The 21146-nt window shown below is 37.7% G+C and overlaps 1 long non-coding RNA gene across 1 annotated transcript; it reads left to right on the top strand.

Moving 5' to 3' along the window:
• Positions 1-12440: 12440 nt before the first annotated feature.
• Positions 12441-16372, top strand: LOC131737906 (uncharacterized). The gene is made up of 3 exons (XR_009329472.1): positions 12441-12545; positions 12788-12888; positions 14381-16372. It is a non-coding gene; the product is annotated as an uncharacterized LOC131737906 (long non-coding RNA).
• Positions 16373-21146: the final 4774 nt, after the last annotated feature.

Below are 21146 nucleotides of genomic sequence, written 5' to 3'. Positions count from 1 at the left end.
TGCACAACAGGGGTGAAAGCAGTCTGGTTAATTTAGCCTTATTCAATTTGTTTTCTGGAGAATTGACCCACACCATAAAAGTAGTAAGGACTTATTGCAATACTGAATGCTACTGAAAGTGCATACAGTTGTGTACTTTAAAAGTGTATTGCTCCCAGTTAAGAGCCTCTGTGGGAGTGATAGGAGCCGAGACAAGCCGAAAAAAAAAAAAAAGGGCGTATCTCATGAATAGTCATACTTGCCCCTGGCATCAGATAACGGCGGCCATAAGGAAACAAGCTGGCTGATACTGCATCAGCGCTCAGAGAATATCACAGACATTTGCAGAGCTTTTTTTCAGATCTTATAGTAATAAAATAATGACTTGGATCGCATTATTGAGGCGTTTGGTGATAAAACGAGTGATCAGGAGATGTACGACTATTATTATTATTATTATTATTATTTATTTCTTAGCATATGTGAAAGCTATAGTGAACGAAAGGATGGGGCGGGGCTGGAGATGCCTAGTGAGTGCTTTGTTAATATGCAGGGCCTTTTAAACCCGTTTGGCTGTGGAAAAAAAATACTTTTAAACAGCGCGTCTAAAATTAACTGCACGTGTGAAAATAAATTGGACCTGACGCGCCTGACACACACTTAATAAATGGACTGCAAAGGGTTAATAGCAGATGTATAGCAGGTGCGGTGTGGATGCATTAATCCCAAGAACAAATACACAACAAAGTAAGGGTGAAATGGTTGTTTTAATGATTGTAAATCCAATGGTCTGATAACCAGCTAGCAAATAATAATGAGCTGGCAATACACAACAATGTGTATTGCACAGAAATGAAAAGGGTTGCAGTCCTGTAAACAATAAGCACAGTACTAAACACGCACAATTAGACACACACACGATCACAGGTCCAAAGTGAGTACTCTCAGTGCTTGTGGTGAAGTACAATATAATACGTCCTATAGTGGTGAAACAAGTGCTGATAACAGTGTTAATCGTGACTATAGTGCAGTGCTAATCTGGTTTTGTGCTGGGCCTTGGCGACAGCTCCGGATTTGTGTTTAGCTGTCTAGTGCTATATAACAAAAACACAGACAGTTACTAAACAGACACGAACAAACAAACAAAACACTCACAAACTCTTTTTCTTTTTACTGTGGGAAATCTCCCGGTCCTTACAGTTCCTTGTATCTCTCAAACCCAAGCGAAGGAAGGATTTACAATTCTCTGGCCCCTTTATGCGATCATGCATGACCCCTTGGTAAACAATTACAGCTGACTCTATTGCCTGCAGCTGCTACCTCGTTTACCTTCTGGGTCAATACGTTCCTGCAGCGGAGTCTTGCCTTCTCCAGGCTGACTGACTTTCTGACCCAGGAAATGAACTGTCAGGCCAACCCGTCCAAAACCTTTCCCTTTCGCTACTTAGAGACTTACAACCAGAACTCATTATATTTCCGTCACAGGCAGCCACATTAAGTCAGAAGTTAATGTCATGGGATATTTTTACACACTATGATAGTAGAACTATTATTCTTGAAAAAAAGTCCAATTGACACTGTCATTTTTTATATGGATTAAACAAACTAACTTCCACATGCTGAGCCAGTGGGTGTAATTTCATGGCATTAAGAGAATTGTGCCATGAATAAAACGTGCATTGCATTAAAAAGGGTGCTTTCAATTAATTCTGATACTACAGAAACCCTCCAATTTGACTTACGTAATCATGGCCATCTGGGTTTACAGCAGATGTAACTGGAGTGTTTTTTTTTTATCTCCAAGGGTGGTTAAATGTAATTATTTGTTAAATGTTTCCTCAGAACACAAGAGATCTGTTAATGTGCTGTGCTGAAGTTGTGCCAGCATGCTACCACGACCACTAATTCAATTTGAGTTTATTTTTTTTATATTTTATATAGCAATTTATTATTAATATGTGCTTTATTTTATGATAACTAAGCAATGCGACTATCAGAATAGCTACATTTTAGTATGAGCATCATAAAACAAAATGTGTCGTAAAAGTACATTTGTAACAAAATACTTTCCAACAGCGGAATTAAATGCCATGATCTTTAAGTCCACAAGATAAGGCTTTATTGACTGAGCTACATGGAGAATGGCTTGTTGCTGACATTTCAGTGGTTTTATCAGCAAGTTTTGAAAACCATGTGGAAGCACTGATGTAGCTCTGCTCCCTTTCCATGGTAGGCTTTTTTACAGTATCGAGTTTCATTGCCTCTGTGTTATTTGTTTGACGTAAGATGATGATTCCTCAATTTGTCCCTCGAATTTGTCACTTTTTGACCCATAGAACAATGTTAATTCTAGAAAAAGAATGTTCTGTTCTTGGTGTCAAAAGTTGTAAACATAGCCATGGTCAACAATTCATTTTCAAGATCTATATAACCCTCCAGGTACTGTACAATATCACTATCGTAAAGGGTTTCTGAGGCTTGGACATTGTGTTTGTGGCAGCTTCATAAGATAACTGGCAAAAAAGTGTAACTTTTTTTGTGCAATACCCACTTTATGCAGTTGTGTATCAAGTATGAAGCCAATATCTCGAACAGTTAGGTTATTATTGATTAAAAGCTATAAATAACAAGCTGTGCTAAACATGAATTTACAAATATTCTAATAATTCTAATAATTCTAATAATTATTCATTATAACAATTATAAATCATACTGAAATAGAAAATATGTACAACTGTTTTACAGTTTTGATTTTGTATTTTATTACCACACTCCAAAACTACATGACTCAAAAAAATTTAAAGGAGCAACATTTCAAACTTGAATTTTTCCAAACCATAATTAATAACAAGAATCAAAACTTGAATATTTCAAGGGAGCACTCTTTACACACTGAAACTAACTGATCAATGAATTATATTAAGTGCTTACCATCCGTGACATGCATCTGAGCACGAGACCAAAGGAAACTAAATCTACTGAAGAACATGAAAAGATCTGTTGGCGGATGCCTTAACACATTTGACAGTATGTTCATGTTGGGTTTTATGCAATATTTAACATTTGATAGAGCATATATGTGGTCCTATATGTGTTCCATTGCAACCATGACCCTATCTGCACTGTCTATGGAGTAATAAGCCAATTTTACAATTGACATTTAGGAGAGGTCAAAGGTCATGGTCAATTACATTTTTAGGTAGAGCATACATGTGTTCCTATATGTCTTCCATAGCAACCATAACCCTATCTGTATTCTCTAAGGAGTTAGTATCCAGTTTTACAGTTGACCTTTAGGAGAGGTCAGAGGTCACAGCCAATGACATTTTGCTATAGAGCATATATGGGTTCCTATATGTGTTCCATAACAACCATGACCCTATCTGCACTCTCTAAGGAGTTATAGGCTTTATGCTGATGATGTCATCCAGCGTGGCAGACATGTTTTTTACTGTAGCAACTTCCCTTGAACAAGTGTAAAAGGCAACCATACTGAGATCATTAATTCCAATTTTTGCTTCAATCGGATAAGCAGTTTCCAAGAAGAAAGTGTTTGTTTGTTAATCATATTACGGTTTGTACAATATTTGTATGATGTTATCCAACATGGCCGCCAAACCACAGAACCAATCAGCTTCTTATGAACACTAGTTAATCTTGGACTATTCCTCAACATATATATAGCAAAGGAGTTCTAAACAAGGTTTGCATTTGAGCTTTAGCAAGGTAATATATGCAAATATGTGCAATTTGACCATAGCTGAAATTTGATTGGCTCACGGTGGCCATGTTTTTTTATGTAGCGACTTGCTTTGAACAAACTTAACAGACAATCTTGCCAAGGCCATGTATGCAACGTTTTTATTCAATCGGCATAAAAAAAAATATTTAATATTTTTGACAATTCCAATATGGCCGCCAAACTATGTGACCGATCGACTTCTCTTGAACAACTGTAAATCTAGCCAATGAGGGGAGAATGTGCACCAAGTTTCAGATCTCTGCTGTAAACCGGTTCGGAGAAGATTTTTTAAAATTGTTCAAAATTCTCAAAAAATCCAATATGGCCACCACACCATGTGACCTATGATCTTCATTTTCGCTCTGACACAACTTGCCTTAGGTGCCTACCACCCTACCAAGTTTCGTGAGTTTCCGTGCAACAGTGTTGATTTTAGAGATTTTTTGAAAAGAGCGGGGAAAAAAAAAAATCCTAACAGAAACAAAAGGCTTCCCCAGCCATTCTGGCTAGGAAGCCTAATAATAATAATATTTTTTTTTTATTTATAGAGCGCCTTTCATGCCGCGAGGTTCAATGCACTTCACACAAGTTAAAATAAAACAACAAATACAAAGACAAATATTATAAAAACACTAACAGAGGACAACAAATACTCATAAAATGATTTAAAAAAATACAAAAAAAGGAAAAATAAATGAAACAGTTCAAATAACCATGACATGTCAGAATAAAATCAGAAAGCTAAATTATAAAGATAAGTCTTAAGCCTTGATTTAAAAGTAGTCACTGTAGGTGAACCTCTGACATGATCGGGCAGTTGCGGAGCCCAAACAAAAAAAGCAACCTCTCCTTTCTTCCTAAGCCTTACCCTCGGAGTGCATAGCAGGCCCCTATCAGCTGACCTCAATGCACGCTGAGGTCGATAGGGAGAGAGTAACTCTGACAAGTACTGTAAAACAAGAACATTTCACGAGCAAGAAATGTTTGCTAATTTCGCGTTTTTGTCAAATCAAGTTGTTGCTGAGAACTTACTATCAAAACTTTGATGTCACTAATACACTCAAGTAAGACTGATTTAGTGATAATGTAACCAGGTTTCACAGAGATATATAACTGTGTATCATCAGCATAATAGTGAAAATTTATAGCATGTTTATGAATAATCTGGCCTAGAGGTAGCATGTATAGAGAATAATATTGGACCAAGAATAGAACCCAGCGAAACAAAAGGTAAGATCTAAACCAGTTTAGTACATTGCCTGCGAGGCCCACACATCCCTTCAGAATGGATATAGCATTTGAATATATAGCATATATAAATTAAGTGTATTAGTTCATTATAGATTAAGTATATAACATGTCTTTATAGTACCATTTTGTATTGCTTTAGTGGTAATTAATTTGAATAGGTGTAGTTCATACCTGCCAAACCTCCAGATTTTCCCCACACTCAGGGTGGTTCTGTGGAAGGAAAGACACAAACTTGGCGCAGATGAGGCCAGATGAGGAGGCATCTGTGTTTTGAGAGCGGTTTAAATTAAAACATGTATGCAAGTTCAAAAGATACATTTTCTTAAAATAATTAAGTAGGCTATTGAAATAAACAGAGAATGTGCAATGGTTTTAAGTTGGTTACGGGAATGCCAAAAAAATCAAGTTAGGTACTAAAGAGGATTAAATGTGCCTATAGTGTTCAAATCTATGGAGAGAAGCAAAAAGGTCAGTTTTATATATTAATATAGTTGATTATTAGTTTTTGTTTGCATATATTTTACTGTAAAACTGCCAATACTGAGCAGTACACCAGGTTGCAAAAATCTGACATTTGTATAAAAATAATCTCAGGGTTTTTTAGTAGCTCACATGTGGGAAGGTATGGTCTAGCTTCACCACTCGCTGGATGATCCTCTTCGTGTTTGGTGGACTACTTTAGAACATTTTACATAAATAGCTTCTCCTCAGTGATGTTGGGACAATAAATCCTTCATCAGCAAGTCTACTAATCTGGTGTATAGGCAATAATCCAAGCAGCAATGGGTTATGATGATGCAGTTACAGTATGAATTTTCTGAAGTCTCTCTGTGGATGGGGAATCACTAGATGCAATTTTAGCGGGTATTTCATTTAATTCTTTAAATATCAGACTGAATCTTACACCTTGTAATTCTGAACGTTTCTGAATCTTACACCTTGTAATTCTGAGCATTTCTTATTTTCCTGATGTTGGACTAAAAAAAAAAAAAGAGGATTTAAGGATTAAACACCAACAACCACTGTACTGTATACTCCTTTTGCCCAGGCAGCAAACTGGCAGCTGCTGTTACTTACATAATTACAGTTCAGGACACTCATTACATAAATATAGATGTTAAAGATATTTCAGTAAACTGTATATGCTTTCCAGGTGTTTTTTGTTGTTTTTTTTTTTGCTTCTGAAATAAAAACAGGCACAATAAAAATGGGTAAAATGATAAAGAAATGCCCTATCCAATCATGCTTGATTGTTAGTCAAATGATAATATGCAGGGTGCCATTTCATTTAGGATTACATTGCACTTGCAGAGATTGCTAATTAAAAACATTTGCTTGTATTTGAAAATGGGATAATTATCTTACCAAGGCTACAACATTTTTTAGTAAGCAAGGTTTCTAAAATGAGTAAAACTGCCTCCCAGTTGTCTTTCTGCATTATTCATCTGATCTCAAACGAGTTTTAAAATAAACACATGTTTTTAAAACAAAACCTTGATGACTATTTATATCAACAAGTTATTTAATGACCATACTGTGTACACATATCACTGGAATACATGGCTTAATAGCATTTTTGCATAAAAGCTGCGAAGATTTAGAAACTCATGAATAATAATTGGCCTCAACCAAATAAGTTTAACTAAAAGGTAGCTTGTCATTTAATGATAAAAGTATAAAATGCAACCATTTTTTTCAGTTAAACACCATATACTTTGTATTATAGCTCTCAGGCACAAATTAGCATTTAAAACAGCAGGGGATAACTGGAAAGCAACAAAAATCTAATGGTGCATTTACACTGGCTGTTTTTAGGACGGCTTTGGGCCATCTCAGGTCTTTTTTCTGCAGTGTAAACGCACACGGCCGACTCTCAGATGTCCAGACATCTAAAAACAGCCAACTAAAGACGTGGCTCAGTGCCATCTTAGGTCCATTCAAAAGGCAGTGTAAACTCACCCGACTTTAGTGACTCACAGGCCGCTCGGCTCCTCCCCCATGGAATCTAAACAGGAAGAAGCAAAAAGAGAAGAACGACTTGAGACAAAGGCGTCCTGAATATTTGAATTTATTAACTGTTTATATTGGAGAGTATTTGTAAATATCTACGTTTCATTATTAAGTTGTCGTCAAAAGTGTACATACCCCAAATATCCATACATTGGGCTATGTAAACTTTTGACGATAAGTTTTTTGCTTTGTTAAACAGCTGCAGACGCCAGTGGAATTATTTAAAAAAAATGCTATCAAAAATAATTTTATACAAAAACTATCATGGATTTTCCAAGTTATTTTATTGTAAACCACTTATTTATCGGTTTAGTTTCAAACACGCTTTAACACACCATATTTTTGTTGTTTGTTTTTATGGTTATTTAAATAAATATTTTGATTGTACCAGTGATTAGTTAAACACAGAATAGTTTATTTTTTTTACAAATGTTTTTTGTTTGTTTCTGACAACCGCGGCGTGAACTGGGAGAGCAAGAAAGCAGAGCTGTCATAGCGTTGTGGGGCGAAACGTAAATCCAAAGTGCACTCTCAGCAGAAACACAAAATAAATACGTATACCGAAAAATAATGGCATAAGATCTGGCAAAAAGATCTGTGCAACCCCCTCTCAGCAGTTTTTGATTTTAGCTGATCTGTTACACAACTGCGTTTTACATGTTATGTTCTAAGTTTAAATAAATATTGTTTTAATTATTTGCGGTCCCTGTCATTTCGTTGTTAAAAAAGGAAATGTTTGGGCTCCCGAGTGGCGCATCCAGTAAAGGCGCTCCACGTGGAGTGCAGGATGCACTCTATAGTCTGGATGTCACAAGTTCGAGTCCAGGCTATTCCTTTGCTGACCGAGGACGGGATCTTTCAGGGGGCAGCGCTCAATTGGCCGAGCGTCGCCCGGGGGGAGGGAGGTGTTAGGTCGGTCAGGGTGTCCTCGGCTCACCCCGCACCAACAACCTCTGTAAGCTGCCCGAGAGCTGCGTTGTCCTCTGACGCTGTAGCTCTTGGACGGCTGCATGGCGAGTCCGCAGTGTGGAAAAAAGCGGTCGGCTGACGGCAAACGCTTCAGAGGACAGCGTGTGTTCATCTTCGCCCTCCCGAGTCAGCGCAGGGGTAGCGGTGAGCTGAGCCTAAAATTAATTGGCAACAACTAACTTAAAAAAAGAAAGAAAAAAGTTACAAAGAGTTTAGTTAGTGTACTTATATAACAAGGACAGGCTCATTTTGGAAAAGACAAATCTATTAGCTCGTATTCCCTACTATTTTACTTCACTATGATGACAATAAACAAACAAATAAATTTAAAAAATCACATGACAGCACAATATTATAAACTATCCACACCGCACGAATTATCACAGGTTCATCCGTAAAAGTTTTTTTTTTTCTTTTAAATTACACTATGTAACACAATTTTTGTTCCTGGGTAGTAAGTGTTATTTCCTAATTGCTTATGCCTCAAAAGTATAGAAAATGGCTATTATTCCCCACAAACTTTCCTTTTGTGACCAGGACATTGATATTTTGAAATGTAACTGTTTCCAATGAGAAAACGGGTGAATTTGTGTCTTTTCGTTCACATAAAGTCAGAAAAAAACAACATATGAATCCAAATGAACATATATTTATACTAAAGTAATACAAAAATGACTACAAAAGATTTAGAAGTGAGTAGTTTTTCGAGATTTACAATTATACTGTAAATCACTTTCACGAATCAGCCCCCAAATGTAGTCTCCCATCATGTTCTCGTTATACTGTCCTTGGTAGCGGTGTTCAAAGTCCAGTATATCCTGGTGGAAGCGCTCGCCTTGCTCCTCCGAGTACGCTCCCATGTTCTCCTTGAATTTATCAAGATGAGCATCAAGGATATGGACTTTGAGGGACATCCTACAGCCCATTGTGCCGTAGTTCTTCACCAGAGTCTCAACCAGCTCCACATAGTTTTCGGCCTTGTGATTGCCCAGGAAGCCCCGAACCACTGCGACAAAGCTGTTCCAAGCCGCTTTCTCCTTACTAGTGAGCTTCTTGGGGAATTCATTGCACTCCAGGATCTTCTTTATCTGTGGTCCGACGAAGACACCGGCTTTGACCTTTGCCTCAGACAGCATAGGGAAGAAGTCTTGAAGGTACTTGAAGGCTGCCGACTCCTTATCTAGAGCTCTGACAAATTGTTTCATAAGGCCCAATTTGATGTGCAGTGGTGGCATCAGCACCTTCCGGGGGTCCACCAGTGGCTCCCACTTGACGTTGTTCCTCCCCACAGAGAACTCGGTCCGCTGTGGCCAGTCCCGCCTGTGGTAATGCACCTTGGTGTCCCTGCTGTCCCAAAGGCAAAGATAGCAGGGAAACTGGGTAAAACCGCCTTGGAGATCCATCAGAAACAACGGGGTGTCTGAGCAACAGTACGTGAAACAAATACAATCATACAGTGAGCAGGCCCTGTACAGAGATTGCAATAAACATATTCCCGCACAGACCAAGTTACTGTAATGTAACAAATGTACACATAATGCTTACTTTCAGATGACTATTCAATACTGAATTTAAAAAGCATATGCTCTTGTAAACAATTCGACACAGCGACCCTACAAAGGGGTTTCCAAACACCAGAAGCAACTAGACATTTTTAAATGTATTATTATTATTATTATTATTGTGCTTTGCTTTACTTTAATTTGATTTGTTTAATGATTTCTCATAGATTTTTTATTTAAGCGATAGTGCCCAATGATGATGGCTCTGGCTGCGTTCACGTACAATATTTTCCTAATGCTGCCCAGATTTTGTGCAAAACCTGTCCAAGTTCGCCACCTGCGTGAACTCATCCGGAAAAGACGTCACCAGGTCACGCATCTCCCGAGCGCAGATCGCGCATGTCCTGACAGGTACTGCACTGGAGCAGCCGTGGATCAAAACAATAGACAAGCGTTGGCTGACAAAGAAATGTGTAGGCAACCAGATACAATCCTCACTCCATGTGCTACTGCCACCTAGTCAGGGGGTGTGAATCATTTGTAATGATTTGTAATACAAATTAAAATGATTGGACTCTTTTTCCACACAGTTATTATACTTTTCAAATATTCAGATATTTATTCTAAAGGTTTAAACATGTAAAAAAATAAAATAATGCTAAACGGTTGAAATGAACCTAAAACCGCTGTTATTTTCAGCAGGTGTAATTGGTTATTGATGAAAGGCTATCAGGGACAGGGATTAACCTACTTTGAATTAAGAAGAATAAATCAGCTTTAATAAGAGGTAGTTGAAGTGAGATATGTGACCATATGTGGAAGTATTTTAACTATTTTTGTCCCAGATCAAAATACAGTACTGTAACAACCCCTTTGTGAGAGGGCGGGGGGGAATCCTGCCTGTTATAATACTCATTAATTTGTCTCACATCACAAAACATACGTTTATATTATTTCTTTATAGCAGGGACTGTTTATACTATACATTTTCTGATCATGCTGTAAATTATGAAGCTGGTGGAGCACAAAGGGAACTTCGACTGCATCCACTTCTGCGATTAGAATTTTTCTCAACACCACCTCCATTTTGGTTCTGCTCAGAACTGTTGTTCATCTACCAAAGCTGTCCACACTCCGTCTGCACAGACCGTGACGTTACGCGCCGACTCCCGTCTGCAATTTAGCTGGCATTTGTTAGGGTTTTAAAACCCTATTTATAATCTGGACATTGCCTAAGGAATGAACTGAGAAATTACTGGACAGTCTGTGTACGACGGAGTCTGAACTACCAACACAATCTCTCATTAAATACCACTCTAAAATGCCTCCTAACTCACCATGATTCTACCTTCGGCCGAAACCTTTCTCTCCTGAATCATATGAATGGAGCAATATTACGGAACTGTTCGCGTCTCGCTGAAAAATGCTGTGTCTGTGCACCAGTCGAGTGTGATTGGCTCTCAGCAGTTGCAGGTACAAGATTGGTTGCTTTCGTCAATGCAAAGTATTAATTGGCTGGTTTTGGTGGATAATAAAATTAATTTGGACCAATTATGTTTTTGTTTAGTATTTACTGTCCAATAGTGAACTACGCTTAAAAATACAGCAAGTCAAAAAGAAAAAGCCAGCACTTGCGCGGATTGATTTTAAATTTGATTCACAGTTGGTGCTGAGGCATTCCAGAGGGTATCTACTGCTAGAACTGGAAGCTGACGGTACTGAATCAAATTAGAATCTGAAACTGGGGGGGCACTGGAGCTAAACTGGTCGGGCCAGGCCCCCTGGCCCACCCATAACACCGGGCCTGCAGGAACCACTATGTTGTGTCAAACACTGTCTAAACAAATAACCATTTTTCTCGTAGACTGCAAGATAAGTATATATTTTTTTAAGATGAGTCCCTGCAATATGAACATGACACTGTATTGTTTGTTTGTAATCAGGGTTAGTGAAAATAGTGAGTGGACTGTAAAGTACGAAGCAGGATACGCATCCCAAGGACCCACTGATCCAGGTGACAAAGTCCTATTTTGTTAATCAGATTTACAGCTCTACTCAGGGCGGATTAACTATTTCTCTACCCAGCTGATCCCATGTAAACAGGGCCGGATTAACAAAGTCAACAAAATTAATCAATTTTAAAAATGCAAGCTATATCTGATCCAATACACCAACATGAAACAATTTGAACAATAATGATTACAATGCAACTGTTTAAACGTTAAAAAAAAAATCTATTATTTTACATACTGTTTGGTTTGGTAAGTATGTCATTCAAGTTAACTGTAAAGTGAGAGCAGAGATTATTCTACTGCCACATAATGTAAAAACCTCTACTGTTAAACACAACTCCCCTAAATCCTGCTATGCAAATCACAAATTATTTAAAAAAAATCTTAGTAATAGGCCTGTTGTATAAAATTGATAACTTTAACTGTTCCTTGCAAAATGTACAAAAAACCATGATTGTGTCACTATCGTCTTACCGACAGGAACAAAAAAATCTTCAATACTCCTCCTCTTCATCGTATATTAATGGTCGTAACAGTTAAATATTCTAACGTTCATAAAATACACGATGGTGGTTTTACGGTTGTTGCCGAAGATAAAAATAATGGACTGTTCTATTTCTTATTGGTGTGTGTGTGTGTGTGTGAGTGGGGGCGTGTTCACTTTGTCAAGACTCATACAGAAGGCAGCACGGAAAATCGATGCCATTTGAAGTTATTTATGGTGGGGGGTGCACTTCATATAGTATTTTATATTTTATTCATTGATTTTTGTTAAAAAATCAAAAAAAAAAGTGAGTGGACCGTGTCCACCTGCGTCCACCCTCGAGCCTAACCCTGTTTGTAATACCACTCTGCCTCTTCCGCCTTTGTGGTTTGGGGAGGGGAAAATCATCATTCCTTCAGCGGTCGTTATGACGTCACTGTGCACGTATTGTAATTTAGATGGTATGCGCATACATTCGGACCTAAGCCAGCTCAGGGCACAACCGCAGTGTAAACGCTACGTGAAAAATTATAAGATTCTTCGCGATCAGTTGGACCTGAGTCGGCTTAGGTCCGATGTGGCAGTGTAAATTAAGCGTAAGTAGCTGAAAGTAAAACTGTGATTGCTGTGGTGTGCTTAAACAGATGTCTGTCTCCGCCAAGAGACTGGAGCATCTGGATTCAGTAGCATAACTGATTTGTGAACATTCTTGCTGAGAAATTCTAACTTAAGGTTACTGAAGAATATGTGCACTATACACTGTAGATGTTTTTACTTTAGTGAATATTACACTTACAGTATTCTCTGTTTTCTTTGATTTTATTTTTGTACCTTCTAGGTTTATCTTCAGAGTGTATTAACACCAACACCCATGGTCTTTCGAATCTGCCATAAACATCTGAAATGTCCTTGGGATGTTTTCAGTTTATTGCCTTAAAAGTAAGCATTCTGATATTTTTTTTTATTCGTTTTTTTAACAAACAATATTTATGACATGGGTGTCAGCTGTGCCTAACAAGAATCAGCAAGACTATGCTGAATGAAAATGTGGTGGTGTAAGGAGTGTGAAAGACAGGTGTGTGTTCAATGACAACAAGGCATCTGTGACTGCACTTTTACAGAGATATTTATATGCTGTTGATATAAAAGCAGGCTTGGGGACATTTCACTGAAATATGTAACGTTGTCATGGCAGCTTATTGATATAATTTATTGAGGTTTTTTGTTCTAATAGAAGCTTAAATGCCTGCAGGCAGGGAGTTGCATTATCAGGCTACACTGGTTTAGATTCGACTACTTTTACTACTTTAATATGTTAAATGAGGAGTACAGTATATGCTCAGATCATACCATAATAAGTTGAAAATTGAAAATGTGTTGATACTTTAATTAATTATTAAATTATATTGAATTATACATTATTAAAAGAAGCTTGAAGACAGGTCAGTGCAGTATACCGTATTTCTTAAGAACATAAGAACATAACAAAGTTTACAAACGAGAGGAGGCCATTCAGCCCATCTTGCTCATTTGGTTGTTAGTAGCTTATTGATCCCAGAATCTCATCAAGCAGCTTCTTGAAGGATCCCAGGGTGTCAGCTTCAACAACATTACTGGGGAGTTGGTTCCAGACCCTCACAATTCGCGTTGTAAAAAAGTGCCTCCTATTTTCTGTTCTGAATGCCCCTTTATCTAATCTCCATTGGTGACCCCTGGTCCTTGTTTCTTTATTCAGGTCAAAAAAGTCCCCTGGGTCGACATTGTCTATACCTTTTAGAATTTTGAATGTTTGAATCAGATCGCCGCATAGTCTTCTTTGTTCAAGACTGAATAGATTCAATTCTTTTAGCCTGTCTGCATATGACATGCCTTTTAAACCCAGAATAATTCTGGTTGCTCTTCTTTGCACTCTTTCTAGAGCAGCAATATATTTTTTGTAACGAGGTGACCAGAACTGAACACAATATTCTAGGTGAGGTCTTACTAATGCATGTAAAGTTTTAACATTACTTCCCTTGATTTAAATTAAACACTTCTCACAATATATCCGAGCATCTTGTTGGCCTTTTTTATAGCTTCCCCACACACATTGTCTTGTCAAGACATTTCCTAGTCAACATAAACTCCTAGGTCTTTTTCATAGTTCCCTTCTTCAATTTCAGTACCTCCCATATGATATTTATAATGCACATTTTTATTGCCTGCATGCAATACTTTACACTTTTCTGTATTAAGTGTCATTTGCCATGTGTCTGCCCAGTTCTGAATGCTGTCTAGATCATTTTGAATGACCTCTTGTATCAATGGTATGTTTTTTTTTATTTAATCAAATGTATTTATGTGTGCTTTTGCCATTCCTTGTGTTGCACCCTCCATCTCGCCACTTCCACCTCTCAGCTTACCTCTTATCCTCACCTGTTGTTCTTCACAGGTTCTCTGCTCTGGAGATTATGTTTCTACCTCAGTGTCTGGCTGTGCCAGTATGTGTACCGTGAGATATACTACAGCTGTCCCAGAGGTGGAAGATCAGGTCAAACCCTGCCTTTAAATTCATTACTGTGGCTGTGGGGATGGACCATGCTCCCACTTGTCTCACTAGTAAGGTTGGTATAAGACTAGATCTGTTAGGCTAGAGATCTGCCCTTCCTTTACTGTACTGCCATTTGATCTCAACTGGTATGAGACCATGCTTACTTTTGAGACTGTGATGCAGTGTGTGGACCAGTGTCTGTTGTTCTAAGATGAATATTGTGTGGTTTCACTTTTGTAGTTTGTCTTGTCTCTGCTGGAACATGAACATCAATGAAATGTAACAAAATAAAAAGGCAAAACATTTTGTTTAGCTAAAAACTGCATTACAGATGAAATATCCACTGTATTGAACAGGTACAATACATTTATTTTGCTGGAGGAAACACACCAAACACGACCATAATTAACTCCTTGTGCCATTTCTGCATAAAAGACACACACCCCTGTCTTATATTTAGTACAGTATCTGTGAAACTGTTCATGTACATTTAGGAAAGGAAGTGAAATACACTCTAATTATGCATCTGTTGGTTAACCACTGATGTTTCTAAATCTGCCCACAAATATGACATATCTCACATAATTAGATGCAAAGTCATAAGGCTGCTGGGAGATAACATTCTTATGTTGTAGAAAGTCCATAGTGAGTCTATATAGAAAAACATAATTAAATGATTCCCATAAAGTTTGATCCTTTATTGTCACAGTAATTTTTCTACTTGTGCAATTAATATTTTCCCTTTTATATGTTTTATATCTAGGTAGACAGTTGTAGACAATTCTGCTTATAAGCTTAATAGTTCACCATATACCTGTCTAATTTGCACAAAAAATGTTCTATGTAAAATCCTATAACCTGAATATTGTGTGCAACTCCTATATAACTATATTTTATAGATAGATAGATAAATATAGATGCCAGGCTAAAATGGGGCTCAAACACAAAATGTTAGAATATTACATTTTTTTATTCTCATAATACACAAAGTGAACACTCAACCCCCCTCAATGAATTCAGAGCCCTACAGAACACCAGAGTCATACATAACCCTCTGTGGAAGGTAGCATGATGCAATACCATCAGGAGAAATAGGAAGGTCACTGTACACTTTCATGCTTCTATTGAATATTTTAGTAGCAAATACATAAAAACAGCCAATAAAGGTTTCTGTTAATTCAGCTTAAACAAAAGCAAAGAATGTTTTCTACACGACTCTTTAACAGACTAAAACATTTACAAATAAAGGTTAGTTGCTGAATATACTGTACACTTCTCAATCATGATAATGCTGGAATGTATTCTTACATTGGTGACCTTGTGTGGCAATGTGCCCCGCCCCTGTGTGCATTTCTGTGTTATATGTTGCATGTGGTGTGTTAATGTTGGTGTATAGATATGGCTGCACGGGATATGAATGGGTGTGTGCAGCACAAGTTATTTAAAATGTATAATTGTATTTAGGCACAGGGATTGCACTTCACTTCACATGCATTTAAAGTATTTAATATGTGAGCACGGGGTTGCACATAATTAGTTCACATGCTGGGATTCAAGTGAATAATTAATTAGTAACTGAATCCCGGCACAACAGTATATATAGATGCATGTTTTACTCACTCTGGGTTGGGTGTTCGGTGAGTAGAGAGCGGGAGAGAGGAGGAGAGTAAAATAAAGTGAAATAATTCAAAATAATTCATAACAATTGCTATTTACGATACTTGTTTGTTTTGACTCACCGTGTTTGTTTGTCTGTCCGTCCACTGTCTGTTTAGTGTTAGTCCGTTTTGTTTGTCTATTTATTTTGGCCTCAAGTGCCATGTCCTGTGTTTTGTTAAACCTTTTTGTTTGTTTATTAAACGCACTGAGCGCAGCCATTGCACTTCAGTTTCAACTCCACTACTGTCTGTGTTTTCCTTTCTGGTCAGACGTCATCCCTGCAGCTAGCCTGTCACACCTTGGTAGATTTGTGAGCATTTTTGGGGTCTTGTTCTTTTACAACAATCAGGGAAGTCTCTCATTTCAAATTGTTGTTCATTTTAAACAATGTTTCTTGTTTCGCAAAAAAGAAATATCTTAAAACATCTGGAACATTTTGGAGCTGGGCCATGCCTTCTAGCATTGGCAAGTTCAGGCAGTGAATTGTCAGTTTTTTTAATTTTGCAGATGCCCAGAACTGTATGCTGTGGAGGAGGGGTTTTGGAGGCAGTTTTAGGGAATTAAAAGTTCTAATGCATTCCAGTTAGTTTGTTCTACAGCCATACAATGTCTGCTTTGACAAAGCTTATTTTATCTTCATATTTTGAAGTTCAGAAATTACAACTATCCTCAAGATCTACTGTATCTATCTATGTGGACTTCTGTCTCATAATACACAGCATGGTAGAAGAAAGAAAAGAAAGCTGGGAAATACAGGTGCAGTCAAGTTATTAACCTGCTTTTCCATTTCTCAGATGTTTTGGGATCTATAACACTGACTAAAAATACAAATAAGAATATCCACAAAATGTACTAGCTCTTCAATTCACAGTGTAAAATCCCCGAATGACAGGCACATGCGTCCAGGTATTATTTTACAGCACATAAATATAGAAACATTGCATATAGGGTGCTTCAGATGTATATGTTTATTTAAGAACATAACAAATTCAAAAATGAGAAAAGGCCATTCAGCCCACCTATGCTCACTCGCTTTGGTGCCAGCGTGGTCTGGAGGAAAAACAAAAACCCTAACTAGGTTAGTAGGGGAAATGAAACCTGGAAATCCATGGCTAGACGGACCATCCTTCCTCCAGGCAACTAACTAAAGGTATTAGTGTGGTCAAAGAGAGGGTTATATACTATTATTCATGACAGCATCCAGTCTTTTCTTGAATGATAGTCTCAGCTTCAACAGCTCTGTGCGGCAGCCTGTTCCAATGGTTCACCACCCTTTCTGTGAAAAAGCTCCTTCTCCCTTCGATTCTGAATATGCCCTTTAGCTTCCACCCATGACCCCTGCTTCTGTTCTCTGTCACGTGTGAAAAATAATTCTCAGCAGATAATTAAACCCCTTGACAATTTCAAATAGCTCTATTAAATCACCTCTGACTGTCCTTTTTAGGCTATATAGATTCAGCTCTTTCAGTCTATCTTCATATGACATGCCTTTCAATCCTGGAATTAATCATGTTGCTCTCCTCTGTACTTGTTCCCAGGGCTCTATGTCTTCCTTATGATATGGGGACCAGAACTGTACACAGTATTCTAGGTGTGGTCGTACCAGTGCATTGTATAATTTTAATATAGCTTCTCTAGATTTGAATTAAACAGTCTTTGGCTATATAACCTAACATTGTATTTACCTCTTTGATAGCTTCTTCACACTGTCTAGTTGGCTTAAGAGTTTCATTCACGACTACCCCAAGTCCTTTTCGCATAAAGCTTCCTCTATTTCTTTACTATTCATGTTGTACTTGCCTGTAATATTTTGGTGCCCTATGTGCAAGACTTTGCTTTTATTCACATTACATTTCATCTGCCATGTGTCAGCCCAAGTTTGAATCTTGTCTAAATCTATTTGTATTATTAGAGTTGCTCATTGGGAGTTAGCTACCCCTCCCAGTTCTGTGTTGTCTGTAACCAATGGAATTAGTATTAGTGGTAGCATATTGGCACAATGTTTGCACAGGACATTAACCAATCTCTTCTGTGCTACGGGGGAATCTTAACATGTTACAGAACACCCTGTTACAAGAAACACATTATGTTGCCTTTGTTGTGGCCCATGGCGTGGCGTTTGTTATAAAAATAGCCACTGATACCATCCAATGTTCTGTGACCTAAAGAGGAGGGAAGGCTTTTATTTAACAGGATTTATAAATAAAGAATAAATATTGTGCTAATTATGGACCAGAGAACTACCAGTTATGGTTGCATGACACAGTGATAGTATAAGAACTGCCCCATCAAAATCCTTGATCAGTTATAGAGCTGTTGAGGTACTATTTTTATTTATTCAGTTGCAAACACAATGTAAAGAAACTAAACAAAAGCTCAATTTGGAGACCTAGACTAAACACTTGTTTTTCCTAAACTAAGATGGGACAGCTACGCTGTTTCCCCATGTCCCAAAACACCAGCTTCTTTCCAACACACAACTGTTAAACATTTATTATTATTTATTTCTTAGCAGGCGCCCTTATCCAGGGTGACTTATAATTGTTACAAAATATCACATTATTTTGTACATACAATTACATTATTTTTTTACATACAATTACCCATTTATACAGTTTTTTTTACTGGAGCAATCTATATAAAGTACCTTGCTCAAGAGTACCTCCGGTCAAGAGTCCAGAGCCCTAACCACTACTCCACACTGCTGCTCATTTAAACTACAAACATTGTTTGTAGTTCAAGAAAATATAGTACTGAAAAAAAAATAAAACATCTCAAATGTACTCCAATATTTGTGGTTTACCTTATTTATGTTTCTTTTTAATAATTTTGGTGGTGAAAATGAAAGGTGCTAGATTTGGAGAAGTGAAGGACAAAATGCAGTAAGTACCCTTGAGCAAGGTACTTTACCTAGATTGCTACAGTAAAAAAAACCCAACTGTATAAATGGGTAATTGTATGTAAAAATAATGTGATATCTTGTAAGAAATGCTAATAAATAATAATAATAATAAAGAGCTGATAACTAGGGGTCTATGAAACCAGATGGAAATTTCACAAATACATTTCACTTGTCTTTTGAATTTGAACTGTCAGGTACCAGAAGATGAAACATGTTGTCAATGGAAAATGCCTCAAACCATTTGCATCATTATTTAAATTAATAAATTACACATGCTGCACGAAAAGCATTTAAAGGCAATCTAGCTCACCCCATCATGTCACATATCCCACTTTTCTTTATGTTTCCAACTCTGTATCGTGTTGTGAGGTTTCTCTCTAGTATTATTTAGCACTGTATGATTGTTGTACCACCTGTCAACAGCTTCTGTGTCAGTCTATATATTACTGGAACCGATTCACTTACCCTGGGGCCATAAGGCAGACACGATAATACAAGTTTGATCCTAAAAACATGCAGCAGGCAAGGACGTGGGTTCATTTTTGTTCTGTTACCATCAACTTCCTAATTCCTGCTTGTTTTCCACGTGCATTGTTTTTGTAGTTCATGCTGTTGAATTGTTAATTGTTATTCTACCATTGCAGCAATCGCCAGATGCCTCACGGCCATTGGTTCTTACAGCATCCCCTCAGCTTTTCAATCTCCGTGCCTCCTGTTAAGGACACGTGTAATCATCGGCTTGTGAAATTGAGTACTTTGTTGTCATAGCAACTACAGATACTGCACAGCCATTGGTCCTACAAGTGCTGCTCCTCCGGACGTCCAGCCTTTCAATCTCCATTCCCTGTTGTATTTAAAAAGTCAATTTGCTTTATTCACATAGCAGCCATGTTACATTTGAAAATGAGGCTTGGTGTGCAAGCTACTGTCATGCCCGCTGCAGCCACAGATACTCTTATAAAGCAGGAAGAAACTGATAATTGGGCAAATAATGATGTGCGAATTCCTAAAAGCACACAACAGAAAGGGTATAGCAACTGTATCGAGGGTTACATTCATGAAATTTAAGGTAATTTAGCAAGCGTCTTATCTGGCGATCGGAAAATGAATACTGTACTATGCTGTGCTAACATATATCCTCAAAGTGTTTATCTGCCAGTTTTAGTTTGAGAACGTTTAATTTAACTAATATACACTGTGTTGATATTAAGTACCTGTTTGTGTATTGTTTCTACGTGTATTGGTATTAATCATGTGTTTGTACATGTTTTCTTAAATACAGTTAATAGGCAGGAGAATGGATGTAGCTTTAGGGCTAAGGCGTTCCGGTCAATGAGAAAGAATGAGTCTCCTTGCAGGGTTCAGGTAGCGCCATACCTCTGAAACCTAAACGTTTGGTTTGTTCCTTCAAGTTCCTGTCAGTTTTATACCAATGCATATGTAATATACAGATGTCAGATATACATTTTTAATTGATTATCCCTTTTCACATTGGTGCTCCTACCTGGGTCCCGACCATAACTCAGGTTGTGTGTTGACACACTTTGACTTGGGTCGAGCGAGACAAAATGCATGATGGGCATTCGGAAGTGAACTAAGTAACAAAACAGCCATGTCCTTGTGAAGGTTTCACTTCTGCAAGGAACTTCCAAGCCATTTCTGTTTAGCCATATTTCTGTTGATTGAGACATATCCTGAGCCAGATTGCTGCAGGGATGTAGTGGAGCGATGAAACATTTGCTCAAGTCCACATTTTCTTGTAGGCCCCCTTGTACCTGGGAGGCACTACACACATTTAATAAGATTTGTAATATTTTGAAAAAAAGAGAGTATTGATTTTATTTCTTTATTTGAGCATTACAGTATCCCTAACTGTGCAGAAACAGCACTGCAGAACTGATGACACCAATGAAACCTTTTCGTGGAACAAAGTTTTACAAAATGTTGTAGTGAATTTGGTAGTTCCGTCTGTTCAGTTTGGAATAACAGTGCAACTAAGGGCATGTTCTCTAAAGCACAAAAGCCATTAGCAATGCACATGCACATACATTGAGCACCCATTAAGCATTACACATTGAGACCCAAGAAACAAAGAACTAAAGGGGA

The sequence above is a fragment of the Acipenser ruthenus genome, chromosome 9 (genome assembly GCF_902713425.1).
Source record: "Acipenser ruthenus chromosome 9, fAciRut3.2 maternal haplotype, whole genome shotgun sequence".
Classification (NCBI taxonomy): domain Eukaryota; kingdom Metazoa; phylum Chordata; class Actinopteri; order Acipenseriformes; family Acipenseridae; genus Acipenser; species Acipenser ruthenus.
This window is presented reverse-complemented; position numbering and strand designations above follow the sequence as displayed.